Source organism: Nycticebus coucang, chromosome 20 (genome assembly GCF_027406575.1).
Source record: "Nycticebus coucang isolate mNycCou1 chromosome 20, mNycCou1.pri, whole genome shotgun sequence".
NCBI classification, from domain to species: Eukaryota; Metazoa; Chordata; class Mammalia; order Primates; family Lorisidae; genus Nycticebus; species Nycticebus coucang.
In genome coordinates this window covers 9,065,139-9,078,987 of record NC_069799.1, presented here as the reverse complement: position 1 = coordinate 9,078,987, position 13,849 = coordinate 9,065,139, and the positions used below count along the sequence as shown (strand labels likewise).

Here is a 13,849-nt window from a genome sequence, read left to right as displayed (position 1 = left end):
TAAACTGATATTTGGGGGAGGACTTGGAGGGAAGGAAGTCAAGGATTTAGTCAGAGGTAAGGGGCAGGCAAGGCAGGACAGAGGTGACAAGGCACTTACTCTTTTTCAGGAACAACAAAGACTAGTGTTTCTGAGCCACATGGAGGTGGTGACAGTGCCTTGGAAGTTACTAGGAAGCCAGGTAACAAAAGGGCTGCAGGCATCAGCCAAGACTTGCCTTTTGCTCAGAGTGACATTAAGAGTCATTGCAGGGCTTTGAGCCTAAGAGGAACATGGTCAGCATATATTAGTCAGAATGGTTCTGACTAATGGGTTGTGAACATGCTTCAGAGGACAGGGGTTGGAGCAGGGAGACCTGTTTTAAGGCTGTAGAAAGTCAGGATGAGAGGTGATGGTGGGGCAGTGGGGTTGTGGTGGGGACACTGAATATATTGTGAAGGTAGGGTTGTCAGGATTCACTGAGAGTTGATTGTCGAGTGTCTGAGAAAAAGAACATCCAAGGATGATGACTCTAGAGCTGGCATTGTGATTTTGAGGTAAACATGGATAATTATAATTTAATGAGCATTTATATTCCTTAAAATGAAAGCATAACTGATGAGATTTTGTGGCATTGTTTTTTTCCCCAAGTGTGTCTGTTAGACTTATCCTGTGCTTACAGGTGTCTCTATTCATTTACCCTACAAAAAAGCCTGCTGCCAGCCAAACATACACACTGAGTCTAGCAGACCTGGGTTCTGACCCTGCCCTTCAGCAGCTGAGTGAAGTGTCTCCCTTCGGCTTCCCTGCATGCCTCGGCTTCCTTATCACGTGATGCTAATAAAACCACTTTGGAGTGGGAGCTGTGGTTAAGTGAGATAATGCATGTAAAGTGTCTAGCAATAAAAGCTCCGTGTAAATGTCAGTGATAGTAAGATGTGTACAGACACTAGCGGAGTCCTTGGCAGTCCTCCATGGCACTTTCACATATTTTATCTGATTTAACTTCTGGAGCCTTTTTCTTTTTTTTACTGAGAATCATTTTTGGTGGTTTGCTTTTTTTATGTTGATTAAAAATAATATGCAATCTGTCTCAAAAATTTCACTAAAAAGTTTGTGACATTTATGAAGTTGAAGTAAAAGAAACCAAGTAAAAACTCTCCTGGATCCTGCACAGTGCCCTGCTCAGTCCTCACCCTCTGTCCACTCCATGCCTGAGGCAATAGGTCTCTTGCATTTCTAAGTTACTGAAGGAGATTTCTGTCTTGACTGCTGCCAAATCCCCAGAGACGTAAATATGATCTTCTGATCCTGAGAATTTAGGCCCAACCTTAATCTTGCCACAACCTATGTCAGGGACCAGAGCTTGGTTCTTGAATATCCACCTAGTGACCAGGCCCTATAACTCCGGTAACTGTCGAATTTAGTGCCCAAAGTGGAACACGCCTGAGAGTGACATAGGGAGCTACTAATTAAGCAGGGATAACTCCATCTACAATTATGCACCGTACATCAGGATTTGCACAAGGCAGACAGTTTTGGCTGCTATTCCAGCATCCCACTGGTATTTCCCTTTACTCTCAACTTGCCCTGATTTGCACGATACCTTGCATAAACTACTGAGTGAGTTACAGACAAATGTTTTACTGTTAAAGCTAACTTCGTCAGAGATTAAATTCCTATACAGTACAAAGATCTGTTTCTGAATGTACTCTGGTCTATTTACATAATTTGCATATTCTGGCATCAGTGAAGTTTTGACTGTTGCAGCTTTATGGCATGTTTTAATATACAGTAAGGCTAGTCCATCACCGTATATATTTTTTCAACTAAAAATTTCTTGGTCATTCTTCAGCATTTATTCTTCTGGTGAACTTTAGAAGTAGTTTTTCACATTCTTTTTTTTTTTTATTTCCACATTCTTATTTTAAAAAATCTTCTTAGGATCTTGATTGGAATTTCTCTGAATTTGTGCATTAATTTGGGGGAAAATCAACATTTTTGTCAAATTGAGCATTTATGTACTTCCTGTCTTCCTGCTGGAATTATTGCTAATTCTGACTGTGAATGTGAACTTCTTTGCTCTGCCCACCTTTTGGGATACTCTAATGGTGGATCTGTGGCCTCTTTCCAGTATTTATTTATTACTTTTACCCCACGATGGTCTCGTTCCTTGTACAAACGGCACCATCTTTCAGTGTCTTCAGCTGGGTAAGATCCTATTCTTATCCCCTCCCAGCAAAAGGGTGGTGGTCTCACCCACTTTTCCCATGACTAGTGAGAACAAGTCATGTAGAGAAACAACATAAGGTATGGTAGAAATAAGGTAGAATGTACTTTATTACACAGTGCAAGCTTCTTGTATTCTCAGTGAATCTGAAAATGCATTTCTGCAATATGTACTTTAATAGGAAAATAATGACCAAAACATCAAATGGTTCCAGTAAATTCAAGGTAAATCGAGCCCATACACACCGGGACTGAGAAGCTAGATTGATAAGGCCAAGGAAGGAAGGCACATTTGGACAATGGGAGGTACCGGGCATAGCAAGAGGGCCGCTCACTTTCAAAAGATGGTGTGAATATACGTAAGCTTGTCTTTCACAGAGAAGGGCCTGGGTGGTGCTGGTTGCATTCGTTTTGCTTTGCACATTAGGCAGCCCCTCTGGGTACCTGGGGATGCTGCTCTCACTTCACTGCTCAGTGCTAGGGCATCACTGACATCCTTTTTAGGTTTCACTCATGCAAAAATATGGGACATGTGTGAAAATTAGAAACATCGAACTGATGAGTCTGGTTTGGGTTTTGTTTGCTCTGGGAGGTAGATATGCGGCTCTTTTATCACTGTTGCTGTTGATGTGAGGGGACCTGAGGCACAGGGCTGTAGGATCTATGAGGGGAAAATGCAGACCAGCTGCCTGAGAAATCATTGCTCCCTGCCTCGCCCTAGAAAAGGCAGAGCTCTTTTAGAGAGCTCAGGTGGCAAAGCACGTGTCCTGAGAGCAAGGCCTGTGCCCTTTGAAAATCCATATATCCCATGGTGCTTTTCATTCTATTTCTGCCAGCCAAAAACATTTTGTCAAGTTTTACTTTCTATTATATATATGATAGAACACCAAAACATACTGAATATACACTTCTTAAAACCACATGTTTGCTTTGAAATCACTGTTTAGAGAGCAGTGCATAGTTTTCAAACTGTCCTAAAGCTTTAAAACTCAGCGGTGCTATAATTTGCAAGACAGAAAATTGTGATGGAGAGTGGACCAGGATAGAAGGAGTAAGGTGAGCTCATTCTTAAGAAGTCAGTGGAAGCCCAGAGGAACTAGGCTTGGGCAGACACTTACTAACTAAGGCAGCACAAGGGTGAGAGGCAGCAGATGGCTCAGGCATCCGTTAGGGGGTCCAGAAGCAGAACAAGTATCTAATAACTAGTTTCTGGAAGAATATTTGAATAAATTGTTCTGGAGGAATCTCTGTGTCCTTAAATTCCTCTCTTCATGTAGTGAACAGTGGGGGAAGATATTAATATCTTTCCTGGGAAGAGATTTGGCAAGAGCCAGTCTGGGCATCAGCCCAATGCAGCTGCTGTGGGGACAGCCATGCAAAGGATCAGAACGAGGAGACAGTATCTCTACTAAAGTCCTTCCCACTGGATCGGACCAGTGTTAAATGTCTGGATAAGCAGTGTCCACTGACTGGACCAATGTGAAGTGTGTGTGGATAAGGAGTACTCTGTCTAGGGCTGAAGGGCCACAGACCTGCACCCAGCCTGCAGGGCTGCAGGTGTCAAGCTGCCCTTAAACGAGACTTTGAGGGTGAGGAGAGAGAGAAGATGAAGGGGACCCAGTGGTCAGAGCTGTAGCACCTGACCCTAAGACTGAAATCTCTGGGGCTGCAGATGCATGAAGAAGACGTTCAGAATATTTGCTCTTTGTAAAATAAATTTCTGCCTTTGGTGTTTCTTCAAGAGTTTTAAACATACAATGACTTTTTAAGAGTTTGATTTGTGTTATTTTTTGCAACAACAACTTGCTACACTTGATCTTAGCCAAAAGGCCGAGAAGCGATAACAACAACAACTTGCTAAAACTAGCCACAAGATGGACCAGATCTATGTGGGCACTAGAGAATATTAATTACTTACTTAATTAATTAATTAATCAAGTTTCAAATTAATATGAGGGTAAAATGTTTAGTTTGGTACATTGTTTTCATTTCTTTTTTTAACTTTATTCAAATTAATATGAAGGTACAATATTTAGGTTACATTGTTCTCACTTCCAGGGTAAAGTTCCAGTTGTAGAAGAGCCCCTCACCCTGGGGGCGGGTGTTATACACCCTCACCATGTGCACATAAGGTGAGAGCCCACCTTGTGCCCTCCCTCCTTCTGCCATACGTCCTCCCTCCACCCCCTCCTGCTTCCCTCTACTCCTGAACTGGACTATCATAGTGTTTTATTGTTCTTATGAACATGTAATTGTTTATATATTGATTTTATATTAGTATGGAGTACATTGGATATTTATTTTTCCATTCTCAAGCTACTTTACTAAGAAGAATGTATGTCAGCGCCATCCAGGTAAATGTAAAAGATGTAAAATCTCCATCTTTTTTAATGGCTGAATAATATTCCATGGTGTACATATACCACAGTTTGTTGATACCAGATGAGTTGATGGGAAACAACCTAAGTGCCCAGATGAGTTGATGGGCACTTAGGTTGCTTCTGTGAATTGAGCTGCAATAAACATTCTAGTGCAAATTTCTTTGTGCTAAAATGTTTTTTGTTCTTTTGGGTAGATACCTAGTAATGGGATTGCAGGGTCAAATGGAAGGTCTGCATTTAGATCTTTGAGGATTCTCCAAACTTCTTCTTCTTTTTTTTTTGAGAAGGAGTCTCACTATGTCACCTTCATTAGAGTGCTGTGGCATCACAGATCACAGCAACTTCCAACTCTTGGGCTTAAGTGAGCCTCTTGTCTCAGCCTCCCAAGTAGCTGGGACTACTTGTTGTTTGGTAGGCCTGGGTTGGATTCTAACTTGCCAGCTCTGATGTATGTGGCTAGCGCCCTTAGCCACTGAGCTACAGGCACTGAGCCAATTCTCCATACTTCTCTCCAAAAGGTCTGTATTAGTGTGCAATCCCACCAGCAGTGCAGAAGTATTCCCTTCTCTCCATATTCATGCCAACATCTGTTTTTTTTTTGGACTTTGTGATGTGGGCTAATCTTGCTGGGGTTAGGTGATATCTTGAAGTGCTTTTGATTTGCACTTCTCTGATGATTAAAGATGATGAGCATTTTTTCATATGTTTTTTTGCCCATTTATCTGTCATCCCCAGAGAAGTTTCTGTTCAAGTCTCTTGCCCACTTATAGAGAGGGTTGTTTGCACTTTTCTTAATGTTTAATTTGAGTTCTCTGTAGATTCTAGTTATCAGGCCTTTGTCAGAATCATAACATGTAAAAATCTTCTCCCATCTGAAGGCTGTCTGTTTGCTCTGTTTGTGGTACTCTTAGCTGTGCAAAAGCTTTTTAGCTTGATCAAGTCCCAGTCATTTATTTTTGGTGTTGCTGTAATTGCTAGGGGGTTCTTCCTCATAAAGTTTTTCCCAGACCAATATCTTCAAGTGTTTTTCTCACACTCTCTTATAGAATTTTTATTGTTTTGTGTCTTAAATTTAAATATTTTATCCAACAAGAATCAATTTTTGTCAATGGTGAGGATCCAGTTTCAGTCTTCTGCATGTGGATAACCAGTTCTCTCAGCACCATTTGTTAAATAAGGATTCTTTTTTCCATTGCGTGTTTTTCTTAGGTTTATCAAAGATTAAATGATGATATGTGGTTGGGTTCATCTCTAGAGTCTCTATCCTATTCCATAGATTTATGTCTCTATTTTTGTGCCAGTACCATGCTGTTTTGATCACTATAGCCTTGTAATATAACCTGAAGTCTGGCGACGTGATGTCTCCAGATTTGTTTTTATTTCTAAGAACTGTATTTGCTACTCAGGGTTTTTTTCTGGTTCCATATGAATCAAAGTACTATTTTTTCAAGATCTTTAAAATATGACATTGGTGCTTTGATGGGGATTGCATTAAATCTATAGATTGCTTTGGGTAGTATGGACATTTTAACAATGTTGGTGTCTTCTGCTATTTCCTTTCTCATAGTTTCATAATTCTCTTTGTAGAGATCATCCATGTCTTTTGTTAGATATATTCCCAGGTATTTCATCTTCTTTGGAGCTATTGAAAAAAGAATAGTCTTTGATTTTGTTCTCAGCTTGAAAATTGTTGGCATATATGAAGACTACTGATTTATGGGTATTGATTTTATAACCTGAGATGCTGCTATATTCTTTGATCACTTCTAAGAGCTTTGTAGTTGAATTTCTGGGGTTTTACAGGTATAAGATCATGTCATCTGGGAAAAGAGAGAGTTTGACCTCCTCTGTTCCCATTTGGATTTATTTAATCTCCTTCTCTTGACTGATTGCAATGGCTAGGACTTCCAACACTATGTTAAATAGCAGTGGAGACAGTGGGTTTTATCCCAGACATACAAGATTGGTTCAACATACACAAATATATAATATAATATACCACATAAATAAAATCAAAAACAAAGACCATATGGTTCTTTCAATTGATGCAGAAAAGGCTTTTGACAATATCCACCATTCTTTCATGATAAGAATACTCAAGGAAATAGGCTTAGAAAGAACATTCCTTAAGCTGATAGAGGCTATCTACAGCAAACCCACAGTTAATATCATATTGAATGGAGTAAAATTGAAAACATTCCAACCCAAATCTGGAACCAGTGTTTTCATTTCTAACGTGAAGTTCAAGTTGTAGTTGAACCCTTCACCCAGGGGAGGTGCCGAACACCCTCACATTGTACACATTAGGCGAGATTTCACCAATCATCCTCCCCTCTCCCCTCTGCTCTCTCTCTCGTTTTCCATCCCCCTTGGTAGACTATACTTGTGTTTTATCTTTGGTGTGAGCATGTAGTTGTTTGCATGTTGATTTCATATTCATATTGAATACATTGGATACATTTCCCCCCCATTTTTGAGATACTTTGCTAAGAAGAATGTGTTCGAACTCCATCCAGGTAAACATAAAAGATGTAAAGTCTCCGTCTTTTCTTATGCTTACTTATTCAAATGTAGAAGAGTATTACAAAGTTGAAAGCTACTCTGTTATTTTCTCTAGGTTCATTCACTGTTCTCTGACCCTTCAGACAGACAAAAGTCATGAATCTGATTCATTACCTCCAAGTTCATGTTCCGTATATAATGAAGCTTTGGCTGTTTCTCAAATATAAAAATAACCATACTCTATATTATGTGTATTATGTTGCCATACTATTGTTTCACTCAACTTTATGTTTCAAGATCTACCCTGTTGGACATATGTTGATTCTCTCATTTTAATGTTATTCTTTTGAGTGAGCATACTACAACTACTTGTTTGTCTGCTGATGAACATTGAGATCACACACTGAGAAATATTGCTTTAGATTGTTCCCAATTTGTCAACATGACAAGCAATGATGGTCATGCACCTGGTGCATATGTGCCAGCCTTTCTTGAGGGTAAGTATCTAGAGGCAGAATTGTGGGCTTTAGAGTGTGAAGATCATTAAATTACTCTCCAAAATTATAACACTCCTTTTAAAACCATTCATGCTTTTATTTGGCATTACATCTAAACAAACAAATTCTACATATCAAATCAAATGAATATGCATATTTAATAATTATGGAAATTTGTTATAATGTCTTCCCTTAAAACATTTAAAATCTAGTTAGGGAGACATAGTAGAAACACATGCAAAGTTAAATAACAAAACATGAAAATAAAGTAACAATTCAAGATAATTATGCAAAGGTGCAAGGCAGAGTTAGGTTAACTGCCAAATCACGTGTGTAAAAAATAGTTGTGATAGGAATCTCAAAGAGGAGGATGTCCTTTTCTCTGAGGAGGAGAGGAAGACTTTTTAGAGGATGTGGAATTTGAAATGGATCTTGATATTTCAATAAGACACTCACACATAGAAGTGGAGATGCAGACAGGGAGGTGTAAATGTAGAAAGGCATGAGGAGTATTGAAGGGATGGTGTTCTAGAGAAGAAAGGACTTAGATTAAAGAGAAAGGGAGAGAATGGGACAGAAGAAAGTAAACTCTAAATTGGAATATTTGGAGTAGGAGGAAGGCAGTTCCTATCTAAAAATCTACATCTTCTCAATAGAAGTAGGAGAAAAGGCATTTAATTAAATTTGAGTAGAGCAGAGATGGAATTGAGGGCTTGATGAACAGGGAGAAGGTCTGAAATAGCGATTTTTAAGGAATTCCAAATGCTAGGGAACAGACAGTGATTAAAAAAAGCTTTGCCTTGTACAAAACTCAAAAGAATACAGTTTTATCCCTGGCCTTCCAAATGCACATATGTGTGAACATTCACACAGAGAGAGACACATACACACATGTACACATATTCTAGCAGAAATGATCTATCTAGAAGCACAACTCAGACATTTGTTGAGGAAGGGGATGGGGTTGTGAAGGAATTGGTCGACAAGTTGTATAGGAGGCAAGACAAATCATGTTTACCGAAATAAATGCCCTTTTCTTATCTCCTGTCAGGCTCCCTTTAGAAAAATAAACAAGAAAAAGTAGAATGTGAAAAGTGAACAGGAGGTGGTTTTACTTTGTAAAACAGCAAACGAGCAAGGCTGTGACACACTCACACACTAACCCCAGACCTTAGTGAGGGGGTCTAGAATAGCTGGCAAATGATAGGCAGCCTGTTCTAGTGAGTAGCTGACAGCACATGTGTGAGGTGGGTCACCGAGACAGTGCCCTTTAGAAAAGAAAGCGCAGACCTTAGGGTTTCATGCTGGGGTGACTATTTTGGTGCCTACTTTACAAGAGGACAGAACTACTATTCCCTGCTTAGCAAAATGCAATTTGAGAGCAGTAAGATAGAACTTAGGTCAGATGTGTTCACACTATAATTTAGACAGGTTTCCCATATTATGTTATTCATTCCAGACATCAAAGAAGAGTGATAAATATGCTATTTTCCTTTCTTGCTTTTCTAAGTTTATTGTTCTCATCGATTGGTTTTCATAAGATCACATGAAGTGTTACAGTTTACTTGCATCGTTTCAGTTATCTGAGTGAGTTATATAACTACTTCAATACCCTTTGCTTTTATTTCTGTTTTCTCCTGCAGCTAACACAATGCTCTGGGCCAGGAAACAGGTTTCATTTTATGCTGTGGTCAAGTTTAGTTTCAACGTATGCATGCATGTCATTCTGGAGGATATTAAGTGTAAAAACTCCTAGTGTTCATAATGTGGGTTGCTCTTGCAGTAACACCAGTCTGAAGAGGATTAATGCTCAAAATAATTAGTTGTTTTGAGACTCATTCTTTGACTGCAGGGGGCACAGTCATGCATTGCTTAACAGTAGGGACATGTTCTGACAGAGCCTCCATTGGGCAATTCTGTCTGTGTGCACATCACGGATGTACTCACACAGACCTAGGTGGGATAGCCATCACTTTGAGGCCACAGACCTGCTCAGGATGCTGCTGCATTGAATTCTGGAGGGAGCTGTAACACAATGCTAAATATTTATAGATTAAATCTAAACATAGAAAAAGTAGAGTAAAAATATGATTTTATAATCTTATGGGATCAACATCCTACATATAGTCCTTTGTTGATCAGAATGCCATTATGGGGTGCATGACCACATTATGCTGTAATGGTAGACTGTTGAGGAGTTTTGTTTTATGGTGTGATAATTCATGAAAAATATGTTTATTATTCAGTGTGCCACCATGCTCCTTGCTATAATGTTTATTTGCCCAAAGATAAAAATATGCAATTTCATTTGTTTTTTACAAATGGGTTATGGATTTTGTGTTTCATTGACAAAATGGCAAATGGTATGATGGATAAAGCCCTAGACTGTGAATCAGATAATGGGGTTTTAATTCTGGCTTCTTCATTTGCTGTCTAACCTAATCATTTAATTTTCTTGAGCTTTGTTTTCCTTGCCTGTAAAATATTCCTGCTCATGGCTTGCACTTGACAGTGGTTTTCTGCTTTAAAATGAGTTTGATACATGTCACTCTATTTGGTAATGAGAACAATCTAGTGAATGCTGACATAGACACTTTTAGCCCCACGTTTTCAGATAGATGAAATGAGATGCTGAGGGATTTCCCAAATCATGCCACTAGTGAATGCAGAACCTGCTGTTCTCTACTTCCAAATAGAATATTTGTCCCCCACCTCCACGGTAGTGTGTTTGGGCTAATTCTTTTACTCGAAATGGCTGAGTATCAAAAGATGTGATCTAATCTCCCTGCCCACCTCAGCCACTGTCTTCCACAGTCATACCCTAAATTGTGTCATTACTCTGTTTGTGCCATCTCAGAAATCTTTATTTCAAGTATCCAACTTCTGGTCAACAGTGCTCACCAGAGGCTTCCTTTTTCCACGCTTCTCTGTGCAACAGGTTTTGATTTTACTGAATCTTCCAAGCCAATGACACTGCCTTTTTCACTTTTCTTTTTATTTAAATTTATGTCCTCAGCTTTAATTGTTATCCTTCCCTTGCTGTCTCCCTTGATTTCTCTGCCTCACTTTCCCTTCATATCTTTGACTAACCCCAACCTTGAATGAAAACAACTATCTGTTGTGCTCCTGTACAGTAGCAGGTAAACTTTCCTGAAGAAAATCACAAAGCCTGATTTACTGGTTTCATATTAAAGAATATTTCTGTTTCTAGTTGATCTGGCCAAAGGTTTATTGATTTTATTTATCTTTTTGAATTAACAACTTTTTGTTTCATTAATTTTCTGAATGATTCTTTTGTTTTCAATTTCATTTATTTCTGATTTATTTTCATTTATTTCTTTTCTCCTGCTGAGTTTGGGAATTGATTGCTCTTCCTTTTCCATTTCCTTAAGATGATTCATTAGTTTGTAGATGTGCTGTTATTCTGTTTTTCATATGTAGGCATCTAATGTGATAAATTTCCATCTTAGGATTGCTGTTGGAGTATCTCGAAGGTTTTGGTAACTTGTAGCTTCATTATTGTTGTGTTTGAGGAATCTAAAATTTTATCCTTTATCTCTTTCTTGACCCAACTTTCATTCTGCATAAGGTTTAATTTCAATGCCTTTGTGTAGGAATGAAAGGTTTTGTTGGAGTTGAATTCCACCTTAATTGTCTTATGGTCTGAGAAGATGCAAGGTATAATTTCAAATGCTTTATTTTTGTTGAGGTTTTATTTGTGTCCTAGTATATGATCTATTTTGGAGTATGTTCCATGGGCTGACAGAAGAATGTACATTCCTTAGCTTAGGATGATGTGTTCTGTATATGTTTATTAAGCCCCTTTGCTCTAGAGTCACATTTAAGTACCTTGTATCTTTGTTTAGTTTCTGTTTAGAGGATCTGTCTGGCCCTGCCAGAGGGGTCTTAAAGTTCCCAGCTATTTGAGGCCACAGACCTGCTCAGGATGCTACTGCATTGAATTCTGGAGGGAGCTGTAACACAATGCTAAATATGGTGTGAGAGGATATCATATTGCTCAGACCAATAAAGGTCTATTTCAGAAATCTGGGAGCATTTAAGTAGGGTGCATAAATATTTAGACTTAAAATGTCCTCTTACTGTATTGTTCCTTTGACCAGTAAGAAGTGACCATCTGTCACTTGTCTTTCTTAACTTTAGTTGCTTTAAATCCACTTGTATCTGTAAGCAAGATTGCAACCCAATCTTCTGATTTCCATTTGCCTGAAATATTGTTTTCCAACCCTTCATCCTGAGTCCTGTTGTGCCCCTCAAGGTTAGGTGTGTTCCTGAAGACAGCATATGGATACCTTGTTTTTTTTTTTTTTTTTAATCTATTGGCCAGCCTGTGCCTCTTCAGTGGGTGAATTCAAGCCATTAACATTTATTGAGAGAACTGATAAGTTGGAGTTCTATTCATCTTATTTTGTGAAAGTCCATAGCTTAGTTTTATCCTTTGCACTATTATGGAAGCTAGGTTTTCTCATTTAGTTGCTGGATGTTTAGTTTGCTGGTGGTCCATTGTGATGGTCAATGTGCACAATAGGTCTAAGTATGTCCTATAGAGCTGTTCTTTTTGTGGTGAATTTCCTCAATGTTTGCATATCAGTAAAAGATTTGATTTCTCCATTGATTTTGAAGCTTAGTTTAGCAGTGTAAAGAATTCTGGGCTAAAAGTTATTTTATTTAAGAAGATTAAAGGTATATGCCATTATCTTCTGGCTTGGAAAGTTTCAGCTGAAAAGTTCACTTTACCCTGATGGATCTTCCCCTGTTGGTCTATTGGCACTTACTCCTAGATGTTTGCAGAATTTTCTCTTTCATGTTGACTTTGGACATACTCATTACAATGTGTCTTAGAGATGCTCTATTTGTGTTGAGATGACCTGGGGCTTGATATCTCTCTAAAAGGAGTGTTATGGAATCTTTAGCACTACTTGGAAAATTTTCATTTATGATATTCTCCAGTCCCCTTCAGGGATACCTATAATTCCTATGTTTAAATGCTTTGTGAAGTCCCATAATTCTCTGGGTGAATGTTCTGCTTACTCTCTCTCTTCTTTTCTATCTCTTTAAATGCCTGGGTTAACTCAAGAGCTTTGCTCTATATCTCAGAGATTCTTTCTTTTTCATAGTCTAATTTGTTATTGATACATTCTACTGCAGCTTTAAGTTCCCAGATTGATTCCTTCAAGTCCTTAGCTTCATCATATCCTTTCTATATTCTTCATATCTTTTGTCCTTTTTTTGTTCTGTTTTTCCACTTTCTCATCTATTCCCTTTATTGTTTTTGCCATCCACATTTTAAATCCCCTTTCTGTAATTTTCATTAATTCTATGTAGGTGGAATATTTTGTAGTAGCTACTGTATTATCCCTTGGTGGGGAGGGGTTGTTGTTTTGTTCTGGTTTTTCATGGTCCCAGAACTTTTCTGTTAGTTCCTCCTTGCATGTGTTTTCTTCTTGTTAACTTCATCACCCTACTTTATTCTTCTCACTACCTCCTTCACTTTAAATTTCTTTGCCTCAGAGCTTAGATGTTGAAGTGGCCTTTTAGTATAAGTTCAAAAGGAAGATAAAGATAAACAGTAAGAAGGGAGAAAGAAAAAAAGATAAACAGCAAAAAACAAAAAAGAAGTGGTGGTGGAAGGAAAGAATCGATAAAAAGGAGAGAGAAAAAGAGAGAAAGAGAGTGCCAGGAGAAATGGTGGTGTTTTGCAGGGTGTTTTAACCATACCCACAATTCTAGGACTTTTGGGGGGCCAAACTGGATGGGTCCCTGAAGTCAGGAGCTCCTTCCCAGCCTGGGCAAAAGCAAGATCCTACCTCCACCAAACATAGAAAGAAATCAGCATTCTGTTTCAGTGGGGACCTACCAATGCCTTCTTTTCAAAGGCCAAAGCTATAAAGACACTATAGACCAGGATCTGGTGGCCTCCTTGAACTAGACTAATGTAGTGATGCCATAGCCAGACCAAAGCCATGACTCTCTAGCCTTCAAAGGAAAGAAGAAAAAAAAAAGGAAAAAATAGATAAAGAAAATAAAAAATGCAATTATTTAAAATAATGAAAAGAGGGATATCTTAACTGTTGTGTGAGAAATGTATGTGAGAAAAAGGAGAAAAGTAGACTATCTCTATGAAAAGAGAGAAAAGGAGAGAAATAAAAAACAAAGGAAGAATAAAATGGGCTGAAAAACTAACAAAAATGGAGGAGCCTTTGCTATTGAGGAAATTGTAAGAATAATTAGAATTAATTACAA

At 38.5% G+C, this 13,849-nt stretch overlaps 1 protein-coding gene and 1 pseudogene across 2 annotated transcripts in view; both read right to left on the bottom strand.

Moving 5' to 3' along the window:
• The window catches only part of KCNMB2 (potassium calcium-activated channel subfamily M regulatory beta subunit 2), a 267,653-nt gene that overhangs the window by 60,253 nt on the left and 193,551 nt on the right, over positions 1-13,849 (bottom strand). The window lies entirely within an intron of this gene.
• LOC128573259 (uncharacterized) lies at positions 3,891-4,050 on the bottom strand (annotated as a pseudogene).